General features: G+C 43.7%; 1 long non-coding RNA gene across 1 annotated transcript; it reads left to right on the forward strand.

Annotated features, from left to right (window-relative positions):
* Positions 1-492: 492 nt before the first annotated feature.
* On the forward strand, positions 493-13718 carry LOC310900011. Its single transcript, XR_014584771.1, has 3 exons — positions 493-3716; positions 8382-8549; positions 10737-13718. It is a non-coding gene; the product is annotated as an uncharacterized lncRNA (long non-coding RNA).
* Positions 13719-13949: the final 231 nt, after the last annotated feature.

The raw sequence follows: 13949 nt of genomic DNA on the forward strand, positions 1-13949 counted from the left end.
TTTCTAAATTATTATTATTATTATTTTTACAACTGCATAGATAAAGACTGAGGAAGTAGCATTAAGGGACATAATTTCTCCATCTGCAGCAGGAGAGGTGGTATACCTATGATGGCCTGCAGATAGGAGAGAGAGACAAGAGTTGTAAAGAGAGGTAATTTATATATGTGTACACACACACATATATATATAAAATCAAATAGTTGAAAAAAAAACCTTCTGAACTTTGTGAACACAAACCTTTCCTTGTAATCTATATGTGTGATTATCTGCTTTGTCATCTAAATGTGCAAACACCATAACTCTTATAAATTTAATCAAAATAATCCTAAGCCTTATCTAAGATGACTGTGTTTGAGAACAGTGAAAATGTTAATGCTAACAACATATTTTTTTGTTCTGTAAATTCCTATCCTTAATTTAATATAATACAATGCTGTTTTAAAGGGATATTAATATTCTTTTCAAAGTGTTTGGAACTTTTACATAATTTAAAAAATATTTGCAGCTGTTTTGAATGTATCTGCAAGTACTGATAGACAAAAGGCATGGATATCCATAAGAACGTTGTCATAATACATTCCATATTAACGTAAGCAAAAAAGAATGTTTGCTCAGGAATACCAAAAAAGGTGATTGGAAGACCCACTTCTATGGCCTTAACATCTTCCTGCTAAACAAGTTACACTCCTTATTTTTTTGCTGCATTCTTACTTAATTGGTTACTTGCATCTGCCTTTTAGAATTAGCAGCTTTTTTGCATTTGGATCATCCATAGAGCTGAGCTCGGGCCATTTGTTTTAGATTTCCAGAAATGATTTATTTGTACTGTAATGGGATGGAATCATACAGTGTTTCCCATTTGTTTTCAGACTTAGTTCAGACTATAGTTTAAGCTCTCATAGTATATCTGGGAGTGCTGATTCCACTCTCATGTCCAAGGCCCACAAATCTTTTCTTTCACGCTGTTTGCACCTTTCTCTCACTGCATAAAAATCAAGGTCCCAAGGTCAATATTACATTAGGGAAAAAAGAGGAGAGATTATCACAGAGGCTGAAAAATTCTGCTCCTGGCTAAATCACTAAAGGATAGTGTGTGTGTGTGTAAGTAAAGCTGTAAAGAGCAGGGCAAAATGCTTCTCTCAAGTAAATTCCCTTTCCCTCCCCTGCCTTATATTATAAGTCCTGAAGGAGGCTGGGATCTTACTTAGGCTGGGTGTTGTACATACGTACAGCTGGAGACCCTCTCTGGAGGGGGATAGCCGATAAAGTTACTGGATTCTCCTACTCTCTAGTCATTAGGATACTGTTTTGAGGTAAGAAATATCATTTTTTTCCCTATGATAACTGGCAATTGTAGAAACCTAGAAAAATAGGGAGGATGAGACCTCATGGGGTTGTCTTGTCAACCCCTCTTCCCTCAAGAGGACTGGCTATAAAAGACTTCTGTTCCTTTTCATCTTCTTTTCTTCTAGTCTTTATGTTTAAACAACAACAACAACAAAAAATCAAGAATGCTGGAAAGAAAAAAGGGAAGCAACAATTTTTTAATGACATAGTGAAAGTTGCTTATGACTCTGTTCAAGGGCACTTCTGGGTCCATGGTGCTTTATGGAAATTTTGATCAGTTGTTGCACTGATCTGGGCTTATAATGAATGGACTGTCCCTCTTGCCGCGATAATAGAACATGAGAGTATAAAAACTTTGAAGTGCAGGAGGCAGCTGAAAAGAAAACAATAAACTATGTATATGAGACTAGCTTGTTGCTTGGTGATTAAGAGATGAGGACCCCGCAGGTCAGCTCCCTATAGGTACAAACAGATGTTTGCACTGTTTCACAGCTGCTAAATATGATATAAATCCAAAGAATTTCTCATGTTTTTATAAAGTAAAAAAAATACCCAGACAGCAAATTTTTGGTCATTCAGATACTCTTACCAAATGACATCTGGTTTCTGTACTGCTTATTTAAGCAATCCTTAAAAAAATGTTTGCCAAGGGGAATAACTCAAACCTTTTAGTTCTTCACCATATATAACTGTACAGTTTAGATTACAATGTAGCATGCAGAGTTTATTATAAGCAATGCAGTTCTTCATTTCTTAGCTAGCGAGTATTACTTTAAAGAAAATAGGATAAATATTATGTAATTAGTTCAGGGAAATTCATGTATAGTTACATTTCAGAGTACCCTAGTTTCAGATCCAAACGATGACAAAGAAAATGAATTGTTTCCATATGTTAGGAGATAGCCTGACAGTTATGAGCAGAGAGTTAAGGCATAAAAATGCAATGGGGCTCCCATTAAATAGAAAGAAACAAAAGCCGTAAGCGGAGAATTGCTAGCTGTGATGTGAAGGTGCTCTGAAGGTACCGTATCTGCCATCAGGACCAAAAAAAAGAAGGAGAAATGGATGGTTTGTCGAGCAGGAGATCAACAGGGAAACATTTGCTTTGAGCCTTATGCTTTGATTTTGCTGATGTCTAATGAGACACGAATTTTGACTGAATCTGTCACTACTCCATGTCTGTTGGGGCATTCATGAGGTCTTTCTGGATTCTCTGAGGTCTAAGAAAGGGTTGTGTCTATGCTGATCCCATTCCTTCAAGGCATGCATTAATAAGCCTGACACTCCTACCTAGTCACCTACTACCACAAAGTATATGGGAACTTGGTACCCTCAAGACCTCTATCCCTCTGCCAAAATTGGTTGAAACTGGCTAATGGGCTCAAAAATTATTTTCTTTGGGACTGAGAGGGGACAGACAGACTCACTCTTAGGGAACATAATTGCCTACATCTCATGTCTGTTGGAAGCCAACCTAAAAATCTCAGTAAGCTTATCATATAAATTATATATGCATGTATTTTACAGAGGAAGATTTATTGCCTTCAATATCTAGGCATTTTATGCTTTTGAAGTAATGCACACTTTGATCCAACAAATACTTACGCTTTCAAGTTACTCAGTGTACTGAGGGTTCAATACTACTGCTTTCTCCAAGTTAAGTCCCAAAGAACTGACAGAACACAGGTAGCATGTGACCTGTGTGCTTCCTCTATGGCCTCTTCAGTCTTTGGGACTTTACTAATTCAAAGGATTAAAGCTATAAAGGGCATAGTGCCTGTTAAGACCTTGGAGTGCTGGTCAATGACCTATTCAATGGCCTCAGCTGGCGTGACTCAGTGACTTCCACCCTTTTTGAATTGGTGGATACACAACTTTTTCCAGTTATTTTGAATCTAACGAGCATGCTTTTCTTCATTTCTTTTCACAGGCCTGCCTGTTAGTCTGCAGATGAAAATGCACACGTCCACAGTGACTATAATATTAAATTTCTCTGTATCTGTAGTCTTTCCTGAGGTGCCTGGTAATCAACAGCTTCCCTCTGTCTCTTTGTTGAGTGATTCCAGTGCAACAATGATCGTGAACCATCCATTTTGTATATATCTCAATGACTGGCTGGGCTTATTTTCACATGAATGCACATGTCCCATAGTACTGCTTGGTAGCTCAAAGGAAAATGGGGTCATATGTTCTGCAGTAATGACACTAGTGCATTTTTGTCTCTATTTTTTTTAGCTCTTCTTGATTTGGTCTATCACCACCATTGTGAGATACACTGGAATAATTGCCCATCTGACGACAGGAAAACATGCAAGCCCTTGGAAGTGGAACTTGCTTTATACATACATATGAGAATGGAGCAAGCAGTGAGTTTATTCTCCTTTGTAAGCCCTGCAAGAGAACATGCTGTATTACAAACCTTGTTGGGACGGGGTCTATTTGTTCTGCTCTGTGTTTGAACAACACAGTGGGATCCTGCTCAGGGGCAGAAATGCCAAATGTTGCTACAGTGTTTTGTTTTTGAGTGCATTGCTGCAGCTCTAATTAGTGATGATAACAACTAGTGTGATAACAACCACAAGAAATATTAATGGTGTGTCTCTGGTTTAATTATGATGGTTCTCATGCATGTGGTGGCTTTACCATTCCCTTTTCTGAAGCTGCTGCAGCTTGCTTTCATTTTACTGCCAGTCTTATCAAACAACATACTGCCCAAACCGGTGCATTTGAAGGTTATTTTCCTGTCAAAGAAACAAAAAAAAAAAAGCACCCAGTGGTTAATTTATATTATTCCTCTCTGCTCTTTCTCTAGCCAAAACACAGATCTGCTCCTCCTGCCACAGTCCCACAACTTCCTGTTTAGTAGGAAACTTGATTAACTTGTTGGCTCCGCCGGTCTTGAAGGCCTTGCTTTTATTAGGAAGAAAATTGTTTGTTCTGCTTTCACATGATTTCACTGGAAAGAATCGTTTGTAGTCAGGTGTTTCAGACACAGCTTTTAACTTGAGGTAGCTAAGAGCAAACTACCAGGAGGGCAGCTCCAGGTGAAGACACTGTGCTTCAACATTTCCATAGGTCTTACTAAGCTGAGATAAACTCGGTTTGCAACTCAGTGTGGTCACTTGAGGGACACTAGGCATGCCCTGGTTTCTAAAAAAGTGTAAACATGTTGCAGAAAGTGAGCACTGAGGGTTTTCTTCTTTAGTCTGATTTAAATAATCAGGCTAATTCTTGCAGGTGGGGAGAAATGAATCTCACATTTGTGTCCTGGCCTCTGTTGACCCTGTGGAGCTCCAGCCGAGGGCCTGGAGGGGTTTGACCATTTTGTTTTCACTCTTAGTTTTCTTTTCTGCCTGGTGTGTAGCGATGTGCTCTGGCAAGGGGCCGGGGTACTGACAGCGTTTGGCACAGAGGAGGAAACCGATAGCTTTATGCTTCTTGTGAGCAGGGCTGGTCCCCCAGGCTTCAAACCAGAGACCCTCATTTGATGGAGCAATTATTTCTGGGTTTGGTAGGTCTTGAGAATGTTTTACCTTAAAATCACGTTGTCATCATATGAGGAAAAGTAGTTTCTTAAAGAGTTGCTGGAAGGTTCCAGTTAATTTTTTTTTCTTCTGATGTTGGAGTATGCTAGATTTCTGTTACTAAACAAACAAACAAACAAAAAGTGGGAAAGTAGGCTTTTCTGGTGAGACTTACAGCCGGGTATAATAATAGACCCCATAAGAACATCATACATTATTAAAATATTATTCTCCCTGTAAGAAAAGCAACGTATTTGTGATGGGGCAAAGTGCTACCATGCAGTCAGTTGTGTGGTCTTTGTAACTCCTGAACTTCCCTAGGTAATTACCGTTTCTTTATACGTTACAGGAAGGTGTAAAGCTTTTCAAATAAAATCATATGGAGTTATTATTTTAGCAGAAAGCTTTAAGAGTGATAAGCTGATTTTTGCAAGTATTTCTGGTCCCTGAATAAGTCACATCTAAGTAAATAAATGTCGCTGGGAGTGAGGAATACCCTGACCAGGATTCTCTTTGGATTTCTCTGGGTAAACTGTCCTATAGATCTGCCCAAAATGAAGTCATGACAGGCATTAATTTCAATGTCTGCCTTTTCTTAATTGTCATCACAGCAATTTGGAAAGGTGGAGAGGGAAACATCTGAGGGTCTTTCTTTGTGTATCAATCCAAATAAGCGTGAACATCACCAGTGCTTGTCAAGATGTCTGCTCTCACCAATCCTCCATAGTCAGGCTACCGTACGGTGTAAACATCTAACGTGATGGAATATGTCTGCTGGTTGCAGACTGAGTTTGACATTTTTGCTTAATTCACCATAGCCATGCGAGGGGAGCACACACTTCAGACGAATTCCACTGTTGTTGTTATTGCTTTGCACTGTTGCAGAGACAACACTTCTAATTAAAGACTATCTCCACATTTGGCTTGGCAGCCAAAATAAACTTTCAGGGATTGCATGCCGGATAGCTTTTATCTCCACTCGTGGTGGTGGGCTGGCTTTGCAGCAAGTACAATTACAAACGCACATGGAGACCTGAGGACATAAACATTTTAGTGGGGTGGTGTTCAGTTACTGGCTCTCGGCATTGCTTTGGAAAGCACCATCTAGTGAAGTTTCTTGTACACATTGCTCTCCAACAGTACTGGAAGGGAAAAGGCAAGGGAAGGTGGAGAGCATGAGGAAAGGAGGATGTTTGTGGAGGTGTGGTGATAGATAGACCCCTATAGATCTTGGGGGTTTTGTGTCCCAAAACAATACACCAGCTTGCTTGAAGGCATCTTGTCTACCTTGGCCAAAATGCTGAAAATCTCCTGTGCGTGACAGAAGCATGGAGGATGCCCACAAATAGCTAACCATGCTGCAAGCTGCCTGTCTTCATCCTAAAGTGGCTTCCGTACCATGACATGCAGGTAATGGTTGCACTGGGGATATGTTTTTGGGAGTGCCTCAAAGGACCTATAAAAGTGGCACTGAAATCAAGTGCTAGAGCTCAACCTCTACACCTGCCTTGATTTTTTTTTGCTAACTCATTGAGTTAGACAACAAGGGAAACAAGCTTTTGTCAAGTGTAAAAACCTTGTGTAGCAGGAGAGCAAAATGTAGTTTCAGATGATGAGAACGAAGGGCTACATGGTTCCTGGGCCTCCTGGCTCCCTGTTAGACGAAACAAAACCCCTGAGCAACACAGCATAGCTTGGAATGTGCTCCTAATGCTGCTTTATGTGGGGGCTTCGTTATTTCTCCGTCACCAGAACCGATTGCAATGACACCTCTGGAGCTGGGCAGACCTCACCCCGTGCCGAATTCCTTTCCGCTGAGGCGTGCCAGCAGCCTGCTCCGTGCTCCAGATGTTGCTGCTCTCTGAGAAACAAGAGCTTAACAAACCAGGCTCACCCTTCCTCCTGGGGTGAACCCAAAGACAGTCAGATATGGAAAATCGCTGCTCAGTACCATGAACAATGTACTCGGCCGAAGAGCGGTGCCAGCACTTTGTCTTAATAGAACAGAAAGCCGAGACGCGTAGTACAAAAATCCGAGCTGGCAGCAGGCAGCAACTTTAACATACATTGAAAACCATCCATGAAAGAGCACACTTAAACCAAAAGAAAAAGCCTGGAGGTATATTTAGACAAACTGAAAAAGAGCAAGAATAGGAAAAAAACCTTTCTGTGTGGCTTTAATAGGTTACATTTTTCCCAGTCTGTATTTCACTTGGGTTTGTTTTATTGGTTTATGTTTATCATGAGCACATGCACCACAAAAACACACACATGCATAGGATTGCAAAAAAAATCACTGTTTTTGTATATGTGGGACCCTGTTTGGCTCAGAGTCCCATGATGCTGGGTGCTGTGCAAGTATTAATCCAGCCTCTGGAGGTATTTGGGGTCTGCACCCATGAGGAAGGGTCTGTGGAGGCAGGAGTGCTTCCCTCTTTCTGTATTTGAGATAAAAAACTCCACTTTGATGGCTGTCACCAGTGCCAGGAGTGTTGGAGCTCTGCTCCTACAAGGTTTTGGCCATCACTGGGGGTTCGGGTAGGGGTGGATGTTGGACAGACCGTGAATATTTATGTGCACAACCTTGCGTGCTCAGAGCGTTGTTGCCTCTGCTGAGCCGAGCAGCTCTACTTCAGGCTCTTTGTCTTCTTCTCTGTTTTGTTTTTCCGGCCTCCTCCTCCCACCCATCACAAATCAGGAGACTTTCTTCCTTACGAGAGCCTGACAAGTCAGGAAACACAGTGTCCCCGCTTCGCTGGGGTAGGGTGACTCGGGGCTGATGTGGTAACTTACCGAAATTCACAGACAGCGTGCGTCAAAGCCAAGGAGAGCAAGCAGGACCTCATGTCCCGCTATTGCACCACCACCACCACCCCGACACACAGAGCCCTCTCTCCGTGGGGCTGGGCAGAGCACACTTCAGGTCCCAGCAGAGCTTGGGTACCAAAATACTGCTCTCGGCAGGGCTGGCAAGTGCTCCTGGCACCCCTTGTTGATGGGAAATCGTCTGATGGTGAAATAAACAGGCTTCTCGTCACTGGGAGGGGGACCAAGTTGAGAGGGGAGCACAGAGGATGTCGGTCCGGGCCCAGGCATTGTGTCCCTGAGTGTGGTACCCTGCAGACTTATTCTCCACCAAGAGTCTCATCAGCTACCAGGGCTCGTTTTTCAGAGAGCTGCTGCTCAGTGGAAGGCATTGGAATCTGGCCCAAAATAACCTTCCTCCCTCAAATTTCCTCCTCCCTGAAGCTGCAGGAGCTTTTCTGCACCCCCATTCTTCCTGGTCAAGCCCAAGACCCTGGAGACCAGTACTGTGTGCGTCCCGAGCTCAGCACCAGCCCATAAATCTCTCTGCTGGGTCCAGGCAGTGAAATGCGAACAAAGAAAACCACCATGCAGTGGGGCGGGAGGGGAGAATCGCTCTGGCACCCTCCTTGCTCGGAAAGAAGTGAGAAAACATGGCTTTGTGTGGCTGTTGTTGTAGTTGTTGTTTTATGGTTTCTACAGATGCTTCCAATAAAAGAATTGTGAAACTATTCCCATCGGTGGCCTGTCCTCTACCCACAATGGTGATGGAGAAGACTGTTGGATTTCCATCAGGAGAACAATTTGAGTGTGGACTCTACTGCCACAAATTTAAGAAAGCTCTCCAGTTGCTGCTTGCCAAAGAAACAGGTGATTTTTTTTTTCTTTTTTTTTTTTTTTGAGATATTGACCAGTAAACATGGGAATCAACTTCATCTGAAATGCTTGTGTCTTAATATTTGTGTGACTTTCCTTCCTTCTCTATGACTTGTTGATTATTTTTGAGTGCTCTAGGGCTTAAAGCATAGTCTATGACTGTACTAGTATTTGTAACCTGCTGATGTGCTCCAAGAAAATGGGTGAGACCCATTTTGGTGGCAGGTCTGTCATAGGGAAGGTGTTGAACGTGGATGTTGAGGTGCCGTGCTGTTGATCAAACCATTCTTAGGGATGAATCAACAGTGCTGTGACTTAAAGACGGATGTATGTCCAGGGTGAAGACCACATTATCATTTAAGAAAACACTTTTCAAGTGAACCAGAAAAGCAGTGAGCAAATGCTGGGTGATGTGTTCAATCCATCCTGGAAGCATAATGCCATTCCTGGACATGGTTCTTGGTCATGTAAAGGCAACACTTGGGCATGCAATTGCATTTCTGAGAAAGAAGACATTTTTTCCATTATCTTCCGATCCAAATGTACTCATTTGACAAGTGAAATTAAGTTTTATTTTTCTGTTCCTGCTCCCATGCTTGTGTTTGAGGCTTCCAGCCCTCAGCTACACTTTTGCAGGCATCTTTAATGAGGTTGTGGAGATGTCACTGGTATGGCCATGGCTTGGGTGGCATGGAGCTCTGGAAGAACGTGAGCAGAAAGGGCTGTTTCTGCAAAGAAGGGAAAACAGCCTGGACATAGGACAGCTGTGGTTCTGGGGCTGGAAGGCTGCATGCAGAGCCAGAGGCAAGGCCTGACCTCTGCGTGCTGAGATGAAAGCAAATGTTGGTGTTTTGTGTTTGTCCCCATCTATGAGTATAGTCTCATGCCATGGCTCAGCTGACATGTGACATCTTGCTCTGCTGTTTGAAGGTCTGAGTCTTCAAATATTAAAAAAGAAGATAAATGAATAAAAGAAAACAAAAACAAGCAAACAAACAAGAAACCCAAACCAACCAAGCAACCAACCAACAAACAAACAAAAAAGACAAAAACAGAAAGAAAAAAACGCAAACCAAACCAAAAAAAAAAAAAAAGAAGAAGAAGAAGGAAAGAAAAGAAGGAAGGAGAAACCACAGTGATCACAGCAGGAGCTGCTCACGCTGGAGTGGACAGGCATGACAAGGGCACATTCAGCAACTGGCTGATCTTTACATCACAGGGCAGAAATATGAAAAATAAGAAATATGTAGCAGGGCTGGATAAAAAGAAAAATGTAATAAGAGTAGGACAAAGAATGCCACATGCTCCAACCGCATCTGAACTTGGCAGCAGCAGCCCAGGGAAGCCCATGTAAATCCTAGGAGCATGTTAAAGGCGTTTTCACCCCGCAAAGACTGACACGCATGAAAAATATCTTTTCAACAATGTCAATCAAGAGCCTGGAGAAATAGTTTACTAATATACTGCCTAGCAGGCCAACATGGCTGATTGGAGCGACGTTCACATCTTGAAATGGGAACTAATTTGAAATAGGTTTGCAGGGGGATAAAGAAGTGTAAAGAAGTAAAGGCTGTGTGAACAAGCGTGCTTGTCGATGCTGAATTTAAACAGTTAGCAAAGCGAGAGATTTCCTCAAGGAGCACAAGGAAAACATGACAGCTGGGGGAAAACAAAAGAATATGAAGCACAGACAATACATGCAAAGACAGACCAGGGGATGCTGTGGGGAAAGACATAATGGAAAATGCGTGGGATATTGCCTAAGTCACATGCAAAGAAAATTATTATCCTCCAGAGCTGTGCCCAGGCAGAGCAAGCCTTCCTCCCAGCAAGGTTTGTTAGCTGAGCCCTCACTTCTGGAGGCTCCTCCAGAGGATGGCCATCCTTTGGGTGTCTCCTTGGCCGGTCCTTTGTGTACTGTAGACATGCCAAGATCTGCAAAGGCTTAGGCTACACCGGTATTTTTCCCTTAAAAAAATATACTACCTAATTTATTGAATTAAGGGGTACATATCATTTTGCATTAAAGCGGATGTAATGAAATGTCATGTTAATTTATTCATATTTAATTTGGCCATTGCAGCAGGAAATACAACAGCTTCCTAAAAAAAAAGGTATTGTAAGAGACTGATGGACAAGACAATGGATTTTAACATTTTTTCTCTTGTATGTCTTGGTCAGCTTCTGCAGGTTGGAAATCAATGGCTTAGAAATAGTTTATGGAGCCAGTTCCTCAAAGGTCTATGGAGCAAAGCTTGATAAGGGCCCACGTGGGGTAAGCCCGAGAAGAGTGGGAACTATCTGAAGACGGGGGACAGAAATACGGAGGAAGCCTTGTTCTTTCTTTATGCTCGCTTTTTGGTTATATTGGAGCTGTGAAAAAACAAGGAAAGTTATAACTTGCCTGTTCCTGCTGCCTAACCTGGGGAATGAACAAGCCAGAAGGAACCTTGTTGGTTCCAGAGATGCATCGGCTGTGCCAGTGAGGGTTTGCTACATCTTGGGGAAGGACATGCCTCTGACATCAAGGGTCAGGCATCCAGGGTCAGGGGGAAAGCCTCTTACCCTGCTGCATCCTCCTCCATCAACCTCAGCAGATGGTGGATTGAACCCAAGCAGAAGTAGGTGGCAAGCCCACGAGGACTTGCAAGTCCAACCCAACCCATAAGCACCACACCCTTTGCAATATTCTCCATTCTTGCTCCTGGAAAAATAGAGGTAGGAAACAAAGCTGAGCCTGCTGGAGAACAAAATATAGTGATGCCAACACCTGCCCCTTGCTCATGCATGATGCCTGTGGGCCAGGCAAAACTGGGACCAGTTGTCAAAGAAAGGGAGGTGCAGGCCTGAGGCTATTGTGGCTGAGTCTTCCACTGGCTTTGGGGAAGGTCCTGCACCTCTCTGCACCTTTTATTTCTCTCCTACCCTGTCTCTTGCCTGGTTAATTGTCACTGCTTTGGAGGAAGAACCGTGCTGTGCACCATCCCAGCACCCACCATGAGGTCTACTGGGACAGCTGCTCTCCTAACCACCCACCAAATGGCTGAATTCCCCAGCAAGGACAACGACTTATTTATGCTCGTCCCTCTTAAAGTACATATATTTTAGTCCTGGAAGATTTACTGGCAATAAAGTTTTCTTCTGAGATTCCTAAATCACGAGGTACTTAGGCTCTGCAGACCATGATGCCCATGGACAATATTTGCACTGCAGCTTGACACATCTTTCTGCTTTACAATAACAGAAAAACATGAGGCAGGACCTGCTAGGCTGCGAGGTCTTTAAATCACCTGCTTTTTTTATTTTTCTTGGTTTTTTTTCGAGAGGGGCAGGTGCAGCTCAGATTATCTGCTAACTATTTTATTACTTAACAACATGGGCTTTAATGCAGTTAGAGATGCCTTTATTCATTCTTACACTCCTGAGTATTTTTGTGTAAACATTTTTCATCTGTGGCAAGCCAGTTTGTTTGTTGTGTTTTGTCATGTCAGAGCAGACTGTGATTAGACACTGAGATGAGACTACTAAATATTTTCAGATGTTTTCTATTTCCTCAGCGAAGAGCTGGATTTGAACCAAAGCTCTGAGGTGAAAGGGTGATGTGTAATATATTGAGACATCTGAAATAAAATAATGTAATGTTTTTAATATTTAAGAAGAAAAAGGCAGCAGTAAAACATTGTGGAAGGAGGAAAACATGGATACCTATATATTTTAATTTTAAATGCATGCAGATGTTGAATTTTAATCAGAGCATGTCAGAATCTGACTGTAACAAAGGCAAAAATGTGAGATCTGTTTTCTTGAATTGCTTCCATATTTTGTGCTCCAGATTTTTATTACATATAGCACTGCATCATCATATATTTATGTAAAGTGCCAGCATCCATTGACTTGGTGTATGCCTGATGGTTAGCATATAAAACACTTTACAGTGAGAAGTATATTCTGTCTCTCGGTATGTGCAGTATATATTATATTATACACGCCTGTGCCTTCTTGCACAGTGGCAGAGCTCGTTTTCACCGCTCGGTAGGTCTGGTGTTTCTTTTGGACCCTTCCACCTCTGTGCTCAGCTCCAGAGCACTTTGCTGGTGACATCCTTGGCCTGGGCTTCTGCCCACGAGCAACAGGTCTGGGGGCAGGCACAAGGGGCTTGCATGTAAAGGGGGGACAAATGCTGGTCTTTGATACCTGGCAGAGGAGGAAGACACAAGACCCACATGTCACTTTGACCCTGCTGGTGCCGTGCTTGCAGCAGAGCATCATCTGAGCGTGGTGCTGCCACCCGTCCCTCCCTGGTGGGAGCCACAGCGTGGCCAAAGGTGGGCACGGAGCGGGGCTGGAAGCCCCCTTCCCCTGCTCTGCCCCTGCCCATGCCATGGTTGGTGGGGGACGGGGGTGCACACAGCTGCCTCAGACCGGCTCTGAGCATCGCCCTGTGCTGCAGCAGGGCATGGCCACAGCGTGGGGATGGGAATGGCAGCAGCAGAGCTATCCTGGGAACCCCTGCCCTCAAGGGGTCAGCCCCTTGTACCCCTCCAGGAGGGTGGGTACCACCAGGACAGCTTGTCCCAGCCTGGTGCTGTTGTCCAAATCCTCTCCGCTGCTCACACTGCCATGCGGCGCTCTGGGGGGGGTCTGCATCAGGACTGCTTCCTTTTTTGGTTTCTTTTCTGGATTGCTTTTCTTCAATGAATAGATTTTTTTTTTTTTTTTTTAAAGCCCTTCTCACGCCTTCAGCTCCTGGAGTGAAGCACGTGACCGCTCTTTGCTGATGTTTTTCCTAAAACAGTGATGTTTGTGGAGCACTGCAGCCCTTGCTGGTCCCGGCTGCCAGCGGCTCTGTCCGGGGAGCTGCCAGGGCTGAGGTCCAGCGGCATGGCCCGAGCTGGGAGAGGGGAAGGTGACCCCATGCCGTGCTCCTGCCCCAGGATTTGTACACTCAGGGCAGTGCAGAGGCCTGCCTGGGGATAATTGGGAATCAGAATAAATGGATCTGCCTTTATCCTAACTCACCTAACTCACTTAGCTGACCCACTGCGAACGCTCTCCTAGGGTTGTGCATCCTTCAGTCCGTGGATATTCCCATTGGGTTGGAAACTCCCTCAGTTCAGCTGCATTTGCTCATGCTCCCTATCCCCTGAACATCTGCTGGAGGCAGCACGCTTAATGGGAGACGTCTTCAAAATGCTATTTCAGGTTTTCCATTACAGGCGAGGTGGGATGCCCCTCTTGAAAGCTTCGCCCCGCGCAGTGTTCCCATGGAAGAGTTATTTCCATCAAAGGTCCCACCCTCACTGATGTAGCTGTGGGGAAATAGCAGATATAATTTACAGGTTGGATGCTTCTCCTCCTGCATCCCCCTCCATCTCCTAATGTGTCCTTTTTGTT

Source organism: Anser anser (assembly GCF_964211835.1).
Source record: "Anser anser genome assembly, chromosome: 5".
In the NCBI taxonomy this organism is placed as follows: Eukaryota; Metazoa; Chordata; class Aves; order Anseriformes; family Anatidae; genus Anser; species Anser anser.